Below are 12,688 nucleotides of genomic sequence, written 5' to 3' on the forward strand. Positions count from 1 at the left end.
TATAACTGAATTTTAACCGCTCTAAAATGAATAAATTTCTAAGTTTAGGAGAACTTTCGAGTTGAATTTAAAAAGAATTACTAATTCTATTTTAAAAACGGCTGAACTGATACTCGTGAAATTATAATTAACTTTATCCGCTTCTAAGTGAATAAATTTCTAGGATTTGGAGAACTTGGCATTGAATTTAGAAAGGAATGAATATTAATTCTATTTTAGAAACGGCTGAACTAATACTCGGAAAATAATAGCAGATATTTTTCTGTTATGAAGTGAATTAATTTCTAGGTTTGGCAGAACTTTAGAGTTTAATTAAAAATGTTATGAACAATATTTGTCTTTTAGAAACGGCTGAAATGATGAATTATAACAGACAGTTTGCCGCCTCAATGTGAATAAATTTCTACATGTTTGGGAGAATTTTCGAGTTGAATCTTAAAAGTTATGAACACTAAATTCTATTTCAGATATTGCTGAACTGAAACTCGTGAAATTAGAACTGACTTTTGGCCGCTTTAAAGTGAATAAATTTCTGTGTTTGATAGAACTTTCGAGTTGAATTTAAAAGTTATCGATACTAATTCTATTTTAGAAACGGCGGAATTGATACTCGTGAAGTAATAGCAGACTTGGCGCTTTAAAGTGAATAATTGTCTAGGCTTGGGAGAACTCTCGAGTTAAATTTAGAAATTTATGAATACTTATTCTATTTTAGAAACGGCTGGTCTGATTCCTGAGAAATTATAACTGACTTGTGTTGAAGTTGAAAAATTATGAATTAACGAATGAATGAGTTCTATTTTAAAAACGGCTGAACTGATATTTTTATTGTTTATTTCTAAATCCTTTACACGAACATCTAAGACTTTTACCTTATCCTCATCAACATAACTCTTGCATGCGCGCGCATCCTTATCCTCAACTGGACAAGAGATATTTGTAAGTCTCTGATTATTCAGATCAGAATTCTTTCAGCGTCCAGGGATCTAAAGACCTGGAGGACCTCTTAGCTGTGATAATAGGTGTGCTATTTAATCCTTTTTCCAAATATATAAACACCAGGCCTTTTAATACAGCAAAACTTCTAAATAAAGCCTTCAGACTTTCCCGAACTCGTGAAGATATAAGATCATTCATACGATCAGTAAATATTTTGTTCAGTTCTATGTTTTTAACAGTTTCAATTCGCAGCTTCAAGTTAAGTTGATTAATTTCATTCTGATTTTATATAATCTCTAGAAAAATCATTGAATATGTTTTTAATAACATTCGTCTCATTAATATATCTTTCATTTTCGTCATCAAAACTGACCCCGCTCGTAACTCCATGACTTGTTCTGTTATATTGTTAAATTTTACATCATTAATTGAGGCTAAATTTGACTCCAAGCTTTGAATTTATAATCCACTTCAGCTAAAGATACTTTCCAATCACTTTGTAACTCGAGGTTACGAATACGCAATTCAGAAAAATAGGCTTTTCATTTAGTAAATCTTCAAACGACAACTGTACTTCATGGACCTCCTCATCAGCTTTAATAATTATATATATATATATATATAATCAGTTTCAAATTTTCTTAAATATGCAATTCAGAATTCTTGACTTTTGCATCGAGCGCTACCTGCAAACAATTTATTTTCTCATCAAATTGTTTCATTAGTTTATCCTCAATTCCCATTTCTATATTTTTTACTTTGTCATCAGGTGCTAACTGCAAACTAATGATTTTCTCATCAATTTACCAAATTAGTTTTTCGTCAACATGCAATTCCAAATTCTTGACTTTACCCTCGAAAGCTGCCTGCAAACTGTCAATTTTCTCATCAAATTGTTTAATTATTTTTTCTTCAGAAGAATCGATCTTGGACTGTAAAATTTTGCTGAGTTTGCTTAGTTCCTTTTACCATACTGGTGAGAGATTCAATTAGAGGCTTATATACTTTTTAGAATCATTTTAGAAATCTTTTTCCATATATTTTTCTGCTGCTAATTGTTTTCTCAAGTCTATCTTTGATAAGATGTAATGAATTTAAATAAAGACTTAAGAAATCAATCCGCACAAGAAAAATATATAGAACAAGATTTATACAGTGATGCTCAAAAATTATATAAGCCTCTAATTAAACCTCTCACCGAAATGGCAGAAAAAACTAAGCAAACAAGGCTAGCTCTAAAAGATGCTCCCAGAGAATTATTAACAATGAAACCTGCTTAAAGATATGCATTAGACCCTCGGCCCTCCAGACTCAAATGGACTCGATTCAAAACGACTAATTTTTTTAATGGTTAAAGCTTTTTAAAGTTGCATTTAAAATTAAATGCTAGGAGATACAATTGTCAGCATCCAATGTAATGATTTATGGATTAGTAATAAAGTTTTTGAAGGAACTGTCAGATTTTGGGAGCTAGTAACAAAATAATCCCCTGAAAACTACGTTGAAAAGCATGTTGCAAATAACCTAACTATTCTGAGACAGACTAAGGCTCATCTCAAGCCGGATGGAACAATAAAAGCTAACAAAGGAGAGAAGTATAAAAACTGTTCATATGCTCGTATCAAATGAGATCTGTTCTTAACTGACAAATCATTGACAGCTCCACGCAGTTCCGCACTCAGCTTTTTCGCCACTATACGTATGCGCTCTGTGTGAAACTCGGTGAACAACATGCACAGTAGGAACCTCTTACTTAATTAAGAAAGTAAAAAAGCTATGGCACCGACCTACAATAGCTGAGGCGACTTATCATACACCAATGAGCTTTTTATTAAGCTTAATTAACTTTGTTAGATGTGAAACTCATTCGCAGTATTGATAAAACAGTGTAAAATTCGACTTTAAAAAAATTGTAGGAAGTCACTAATGAAACCGATGAAAAGTTGAACAATGTTTCAATGGACTTGTGGAATCACTGCGTAATCTAGTTTCGTTTATTCAACAGGCTTGAGTAATGAAAAATGTATGAATTCATTCAAGTTAACGATAAGTCGGGTTCAATTTTATTAATAACATTTAAACATAATATAATTATATAGTTTCTAGTAATTGCAAATATAGATACTGTGCGTGGCGTACCTAACCGTCATTAAAAGCTAACTTAGATTTTTTCACTGTGTTGAAACATTTAACGGTATTTTCAATATAAAATATAACGCGATGCCTGAATTAAATTCGTGCAATATTCTGCCTAATTGGCGGCTGATGCTCCGTCGAAGGAAATGCATTGACTTATCCTAAAATTTTGCTGGGCATCGTGCAAACTTTTCTCGAATCTTCAGCCATGGACCAAAATTTTTACTTTATAAAATAAACCTAGCAGGTTTTAAGTTCGGAAATGTTCAATGCAATTTGAAATGATTAATGCGATTTACGCGCTTTGATATCTCCTGGACTAACTAGCGCCTAATTGAACATGCGTCATCTGCAGCTGCAATAATCTTAATTAAATAGAGCCTCATTGAACACACGACACCTGCAGCTGCAATAAATCACCGTGCACTGCATTCGTCTTTGTTCGGTCACACCTGCACTTCATCCCTCGTCCACTCTTGCTAATGAGCCCATGTTCGCTACCGTAGATCGTAAATTCATTCTCGTTTCTGGCTGCTCGTCACTAAAATTTTACAATATATTACAGATATATCATATATATTTATATTTTATAGTTATTTGGCAGTAACGTATTGCCGACTAACACATTTACCCAATCTAAAAAACATCTATCAATTGATAAAGTTCCAATATTGGACCAGAGAGTGATTTCAATTCGGAGTCGAACTGAAATTACACGGGCAATGCCTCAACCGCTGCATGTCAGAATGTTAGGTTTGTTTAACTTCAGGAGAGTGTCAAGGCTATGCATTGAAAGATAAAGAAGTAATGAGAATAAATTGAAATCGAAATAGTTAAAACATAAAGAAAATAGTATATTATTCTACAAACGTTAATTGTATTGCACGATACCGAACTCCACTCGTTCTTTGTAATAGCGCTTGTGTAGTCTTATAGCTCTGATCGCCTGGCTGAGACACACGAGACGATGTGCTCTATAGTTGGACTGGCTGGGCCTGACTTGAAGTGCTGAGCCTTGTAGTAGTGCGGATGACAACCTCACAACATCCATTTATAAAAACATGGTTCATAGAATTGAAGATTAACTACAAAATAAACGTGCTAAAAATAACAGCAGAATTTACATTATTGTTTGTGTCTTCCTTGAAGCGTTTCATTTATCATAGTTTATGGGTGAAGTAATCCGAAGAACACTCGCGAATAAAAGCTCTCACAGAATCACCTCACAGCATTTAGATCGAGAGCAGCCTAAAAAGACGCCTATATAATAAATTCTAGAAATCTCTTCGGTAAGTTTAAATAATATATACCTATAATTTTTTTCCTTTCAGATCATTATTGACAATTCCTTGACCTTTCAGAAAAGTGATCTATTGTTTCCAAGTTAGGGGGCGCACAAAGTAAAATTAACTTCGGACAATAACAATGCTTTCAATCATTCGATAAAAGACTGAAAATTCTTTCAGGCTTCGAATCAATTAGCTGAACGAGATATAGACAGTAATTTAATATGTGGCTATTTAATCCGAAACCGCCAGAATCGAGAAAATGTTTCCTAATCAGCATCATGGAAGGCTCGCGATATTTCTCGGGACGGTTCGCTCTTTCCCAGTGAATATTTACAGACGCGGCAGCTTCTACTTTGGATTACCAGAAGCTGGGGCGACTCTAAATTTTGTTAGGGTTCCGCTGCACCTACAGTTGCAGTATTATCACCTATGCACCCACAGTTGTGGCATTCCCATCAATGCACCCACAGTTGCGGCATCAGCACCTTTGCACACACAGTTGGAGCATTAGCACCTACAGTATGCACCCACAGTTGTGGCATTAGCACCTATGCACCCACAGTTACGGCACAAGCACCTTTGCACTTATAGTTGCAGCATTAGCACCTATGCACCCACAGTTGCGGCATTAGCACCTATGCATCCCCAGTTACAGCATTAGCACCTATGCACCCCCAGTTGCAGCATTAGCACCTATGCACCCCCTATTTGCAGATTCAGGACATATGCACTTAAATTTGCGGCATTAACACCTATAGAACCATAGTTCTGGCGTCAACACCTGGTGCTCCCCAATTCAGAGTTGGTCCGGCAGTTGCTGTTCGTACCTAGCAATGGACAGTGGTGTAGCTTGCTTCTGTTTGCTGTAAGGTTGCAATATAGAGAGTGTGGGAAAGAATAAGTAACCGCCCAGATTTATTTACTCTTGATTTGAAAAATACCTCACGACATGGATGAGTATTAGAACATTTTTAAGCCTGCGGTAAATTTTAAATGCATGATTTTTCCGTTATGCTCAACGATATTGATGATCGCATTGAATCGTAATTATAATTAGATCAAGTTACGATTAAATCATTTCATTATTCAAGTTATACAATAGAAATTTTTCAAAACATCGCTATGAAAAGTGTCATTCAATCTGAAAACGTGCAGATTCAATCTGAAACATGATGCGGAATATTTAAGCGCCTTGAAATATTCTTTGGCCATCAATCAAAGATTATTTGAAATTTTCCGAATCAAAGCACATGAATCAATGCATTTTGTTCATTATTTTTTAAAAATGTACAGGCTCGCGTGAATGCTCAAAAAATATTTTTTTAATAGATTCCATGATGGTCACATGGAATAAAACATATTACCACTGCTATCATCATCTTTAAATTGACGACTTTAGGTAGAATCCTGCGTTTGGACCTTTCTCCATTCGAGACGAGACGGGACAAGAAGTTTTGTCCCGGTTCGCAATAAAAACCGGGACAATCTTCAGTAATCAGTGGGAATTCCGGGACGATACCGAGACGAGAAGAGACGTCCCAGTTAAAATAGGAGGTGCAAAATTTCCCGGAATTTGTATCTTTTATAACGGGACATAACGAGATGAACCACTTAATGATGGGATGTAGACTTTGATTTTAGTTTACAGACACATAGGGTACGCACACAGTGAAAGCAGGTTTGCCCGCGCGGGCAACCTGCTCCAACCTGCCACAAGAATAAACATAGGATAATGATGTAAGTGTTCACAGTGAAAACCTGTAAGAATAGGCTTCTGTATTCTATGGTTTCAGGTGCCAGCCTGAGCAGGTAACCAGCACGCTGGCAACCTGCTTTCACTGTGTGCGTACCCTTACAATAACTAGGGACGTATTCCTTGAGAATTCTGATTGTGGGAGCGGCAATTAAGATTGTTTTTGCTACATATCGTAATTTAACATGGCACTTATACATGACAAGGCAAATAAAAATAATAATGAAAATTTGCATATTCCCTAATTTTCCATTTGCAATGTTGTACTGTAATGCACATTATATACGTTTTTTTCATGCCGAAGAGTAAAAAAATCTTCAATGACAAAGTATAATTAAATTAAGTTTCCTCTGGTTACGGTCCATCAGTTGGAGCACTAGATGGTCCAGCAACAGGATATCGAGTGACAGCCCTTGCTCTGATTTTACTTGCATTTGGACTCGGGTATCTTTTGATAAGTAGTGTAACACTTGCACCTACTAGATGACATCTTGTACTGGTAGAGGTTTTAGAGGATGTGCTCCCATCATTAGCCTTGTAAATATTGCCACAATATTTACAAGGCTCCTCTGTCATCATGAGTCTCACCGGCTTTGAGCTCCTAAAAAAATGTCCAAATATTGCCCTTGTCTCTTGGTATCTTGCACAGTTAGAGAAAATAGAACCATTCCACCGTCTCCTAGCTGTCTGAATAATAGAAATAGACAAAGTGACACTAACTCGCGATGCGTGCCTGAACTCGTGCGGAACGCGTACTGAACTCGTACAATTCTCGCGTAAGGCGCGAGTAAAGGCTAGACAGTGACATCATTCGCTCATTATTTAGCCATACATCGCCAAATCTGCCCACTAATTTAACTGCCAAATAAGTTTGGCAGCCAAATTTCGCCACAACTTCATAGGACTGGCAACTGCTCATTAACAATCAGGAGCTAATTTGTTATTCCTCAATCCGCTCGCTCAAAACGTCTCGTTTTGCCTTGAATATTCAAGGTGTCTCGTATCGTTACGTTAATTCTCGTTTCATTTCTACCTGTCTCGTATCGTTTCATAATTGCCGGGACAGAAGTTTGAACGTCCGGGGCACAAGTCATGTCCCGGTCCATATATTTATTCCGGGACAAATTTTAGCCTCTGTCCCGTTATTTTTGTCCAGGCAATTTCCCGTCTCGTCCCGTTTTTCCCGGTTCAGTTCGAGAAAATTATTCCGAAACGCAGGAGTCTAATTTTAGGTAAGACATCGTAATGACGCATTTAATTTGTAGCGGTAGTTAGCCTTTTCTATCTATTTCTGGAGTGAGATTAGGAAACTCTAAATAAAAGGGAATTTAAAGGCCGTTATGCAACTTAACTTACCGGCTCGGTCCTTTATGATAGTCCTCGACCATGCAACCTGCAGGCAAACAAGTTAAACTTGAGACACAAAATCTGCCCCCGAAGAGAAACTTTACAAAACGAAATTAAATGTTTCGGAATAATTATAAAATTTGGGAATAACTGACAATCGGGTTTTAAAGGACCATAAATTTTAAATAAATTATTCAGAATTAAGTAGCCAAATTTGGGCGTTAGAAACAATTATGTGATACCTTCGGCGTTAGTAGTATGAAACGATCATTTCGGCACAGTTTAGAAGAATGGGTGAATACCCCCATCAAAACATGGCCATACATCCTAATAGTTTTAAGTATCATAGTAGGCAAAGTACGTTTAGAGTATAGATTAATGTATTAATAACCGCTTGGTAGAGCCTCGAACTTACACATAGGATGAGCAGCACAGACGCTAATAACATCTTACCACTAAACCCAGCCCACTTAACCTTGATGAGGAGAATCCTACAGCAGAATTAAGTACTCAACGTACGGTGAGCAACACAGCTGCCGCTCTCACACTCGATCGATGATGCTTTTTGAAATGTAAAATTTATTTAAATTTTCGAGACACTTCTCCAGAAACTAGGTACTCATCCTTATTAATCAACACAATGCAAAAGAGTACTACTTTATACGTGTTAATAAACAGTTCCTGAAACTCTGCTAAGGGCATGTCACAAATAATGTAATTACCCCTGGGAACGGGGTAATCCGGGACACTTGAAATAAAACTCAATTTTAAAGCGTTTCAAGCATGCAAAGTGAACTCACCCATTACTAACAGTACTTTGAAGTACTCCTCTTCCTTTTTAGATGATGTACAATAAATGAAATTTTCTGTTTTTTTACTTGGTTTTCCAATATATATATATATATATATATATATATATTAGATGGCAGAATTTAATTGTTTGATTGCGTGCGATTGATGACCAGAGAATTAGTTGATTTATATTTTCAGGGAATGGAACTTTTCTTCAGATGACGGTAGATCAAAAGGCAAATTTCAGGAAGTAGTCTTTCTTTATTAACGACGTTTCGAATGCAACAAACATTCATTTTCAAGTTAGAAGAGGCATTAAATATTGACATTTTGGTGGAAATAAGTACATAATATAAGTAAATAGGATACACAGTAAAATTTTGCGGTGGCCCGACATAATCCGACCGACGATAGCTGAGGCCCTTTTCTGCGAATTGGACTCCATCTATCCATCTCGTGACTACCTGATTTTTTAAAAGCTTTGAGATTGTTTTGGAATTATTTTCATGGTTCCAAATTTTCGTGTTGTATCCTATTTACTTGTATCATGTACTTATTTCCATCCAAATTTCTGTATTCAATGCTTCCTGTAACTTGAAAATGAATGTTGTTACATTCGAAACGTCGTTAATAAAGATATATTACTCCCTTGAACCTGCATTTTGATCAACTAATGTCATCTGAAGAATATTGTTCGACCCTGAAAATTTAAATTGACGAATTCTCTGGCCAGTAACCACCCGTGTTGAAATAAGCTTATTCTGCCTTCTGATACTAACTTCTAAAATATATATATATATATTCCCCTATTATTGATGTGATATTACCGTATCATCGTATCATGGACATGCCATTGTGCATTTCGACGACCTTGTCCTCTGCAAGCTTCATATTAGCAGCCATGTAGTATTTCTTCTGTATTGGTAAGCTTACAGGACGGCTGGTAATTTCACACATTTTTATTGGGTCAAGTGAATTCACTCAAACAAAAAAATATCGTAAAAACATACCTGAAGCAGAAATAAATATTTTAATGGCAACCATATACTTTTTGGGGTAAATAAATCATAGTTTAGGTTAATTACTTTTCATTCTATGTTGCCCGGTGCAAAATTCTATCTGACATTCTATGTACAATTTACGATGACCGATGATGCATTAATTTTTCGTTAACTGAAATTTATTCGGTGAGCAAAGTAAATGTAATCAAAATTTTTTGCTGTTAATTTATTAGCTGAGGTTCTACTGTAAATGCGTTTTTAAGGGTGTCCCCTATTACCCCGAAGGGTGTCCCATATTACTTCGTCGTGCGGAAATGGCCACCATTTTTTGGAACGAGATACGCATGTTCCGTCAATCGCGTTTTTAGGCCAACACCTGTGTGCAACTTTTATGTAAGTAAAATTTTTTAGTACGATGAATATATTTTTTTGGTTACATACCTTAGCAGAGGTACTTTTCCAAAATCTCACTTTTTACACTTTTTTCAGGGATTTTTTGGAGGTAATAAATGGATTTTAGGGGATTTATTCATATACCTCTTAGGGATTACTTCTCATCCCTTTTTTCGTGGAATTTTTTTTGAGGTAGTTTAACTGCTACAACATTTCTACGAAATGTGGGACGACTGTCACGATTTACCCGCCCGTCCCTTATTATCCCGTTTGACGGTATTTTTCCAATGCTAATCTAATCTAGACTTTAGAATGTTGGTATGAATAATGACAGGCTCTAGGAATGTTTTATGAAATATGTTATTATTAATTGAATACATCTTAGATTACCAGAGGTGCTTCACATGTACAGTGTACTCGTGTACTTGTGTGTGCGAAACTCATTTCTTATTTATTGTTTTGTGTAATAAATTTATTTTATAATTACTGGTAAATCGTAAATCATTGCAAATCAGTGGTGGTCACCATGAAAACGATCCGTTCTTTAATCTTCACACCATATGGGAAGGACTTACAATCACAGCAATTAAGAAGTAGGCAACTGTTTAGATATGACATTGGCAACGCTGTGAATGAAAGCAATACCACAACTACGTTCGAAAAAATTCTCGCTAAAAACTTCACTTCTTCAACATAGTCATAAATATTGACACGAGAGGGTTTCTGACTCACCTAACCAGTTCTCACTGCTGAATGTAATTAGCGATTTTTATGCCTGGCTCAGGGTGCTATTTAAAAGTCTTACTTAGTATCCATACCATTTCGAACATCCAATTCCACGGTACAGTCAAGGAAATTAGTGGGACCGAATAGCATTGTTCAAAATAAGCGTACTTTTTGACCAGAGAAATTGCTGATTTAAATAATCAGAGAGTCGGACAATTCTTCAGATGACGTTGGTAGATCGAAAGGCATGTTTCAGGAAGTGGTTTAAGTTTATTAAAGACGCTAATAAACTAAACTAGGAAGGAGCAAAATTTTCTTACATTTTGCTTCAAAGAAGGTTGTAGACATCTTCATCGTTTGGACTATATCTGACAAATTAGATCAACAACCAGGACACCGAGCCGCTGTCTCATTAGCTACCTTCAACCTGGAAGGCAAGTGAACCACATGAGACAATCTCACAACGTCACTCGCATTGTGCTGGAAGAGCCCACCAGCATTGTCATTGTTAGGGAACGTCTTTCAATGTAATAATTTAATCGATAGTTAGGTTACGTATATTGTCATTTTTTTGAGTGAACGATTACGTCACCTCGTGTAGACATGTCATCTAGCTTGTCATTGCTAAGTGATCCACCACAGAGGTTAGTCCTTGCATTGTTTATCATGTTAATCTTCAGTCTTGATATAGTGGTGGCCTTTCTGGTGATATTGAATATTATTTATGTTAATTTATTACTTGTGTGCTTTATTCATTCGTTAGTGTTGTGATGATTCAAATCCTTAATTTGTATTTATTCGTGCTCTTCAGCGGGGCTCCGAACCTAGGACATGATTACGGGTTAATAGGCAAGGGCTAGAAAGGCACACGGTTTATAGTTTTGTGATTTGTTTTTTTGTATTTATCGTTCATTTATTATTATAGTTCTTAATTTTTCACTTTTTATTCATCTTGCCATATTAATTTATATATTTATGGCAACGCATGCTTTTTGTTATTTCTCAATGAAACTAACAGGTGCATTGTTTTTTTATTGGATGAGCTAGTAGTCAAGAATTACCTAAACAATTCTCAGACCTATATATTCAATATGACCACCCTTATTTTTAATGACGGCCTCCAATCTACGCGAGAAAGCCTCACAGGAGACACGCAGCATTTCTTGACGGGATCAAGTCCCATTCTCGTGTCAATTTTGACTTCAAACTATCCAAAGAATCATTAGGTGTTCTGCAGACCCTACTCTCTAAAATAGCCCACACAGAAAAGTCGAAAGGATTCAAATCAGGGCTTCTTGAGGGCCATTCATTTTGCTAATGAACGCTGGGATGTGACCCTGAATCCAGTTTTGGGTCATGCTTGAGCCATGTGATGGGGCAGAGTCTTGTTGAAAACTCCATGGTGAGCCGTTGAAGTGTTTACGGGGCCAAGGTAACAACACATGCTTCCAAAATGTCCGAAATGTATCGCTGACTGTTCAATTTCACTCCTGAGGTGACAAAAACGAGTGGGGACCTCCCAGTTGCGGTTACCGCGGCCCAAACAATCACGGACTGGGACTTTGACGTCGTGTTACTGTTCTGGTTGCCACAGATCCATCCAGACTCCAAACTCTGTCATTTTGACGGTTAACGCTTTGTTCAATGTCAAATTTTTTTCCTGTCACTGAACACCAAGTTGGGCAGCGTGCCATCCTCAATGAGATCCAGAATGTGCTGGTATCTCTCGAGCCTCATTCGTTCATGACGGTCTGTTAGTTCATGCCTTGTTTGCATCTTGTAAAGGGAGGTTTTGAGGTCATCTTTGAGGACTCTACGCATTGATGTCTGACTGTCTCCTGCTTCTGCAGCCAATTTTGCAGCTGAGCGACGAGGGTTTCTCCTCAACTTCTCCCTCGTGTTTTTTGACCAATTGTTTTGATCGGACGCTTCCTTGACCAGGTCGATTGCATGTTTCACCAGTTTTCTTGATTTTTTTAACACCTTCCACACAGTTTCACGACGAATTTGGAGCTTTTTTTTGCAATGACTGTATTACTCTCGCCCTTTTCATGAAGGGTTACAATTGCATTGCTATCTACTGCCATTAGTAATAGTAAATTTAGACACGTTAGACTTCTGCAATATAAAATAGATGAATTAAAAGATTATATTAAGCTTCATTATAAAAGAAAAGTCCCCGGAAACCAATTTTTATTTATATAGCAGACATCCGTTACCATAAATATGGTGGACCCTGTATTTGCGAGCAATTGATCAAGTGTTCGGGGTCAGAGAATGCTTATTTATTGATTAGTCCTCAACATAATGGT

This window comes from Hyalella azteca, unplaced genomic scaffold (assembly GCF_000764305.2).
Source record: "Hyalella azteca isolate HAZT.00-mixed unplaced genomic scaffold, Hazt_2.0.2 contig13025, whole genome shotgun sequence".
In the NCBI taxonomy this organism is placed as follows: Eukaryota; Metazoa; Arthropoda; class Malacostraca; order Amphipoda; family Hyalellidae; genus Hyalella; species Hyalella azteca.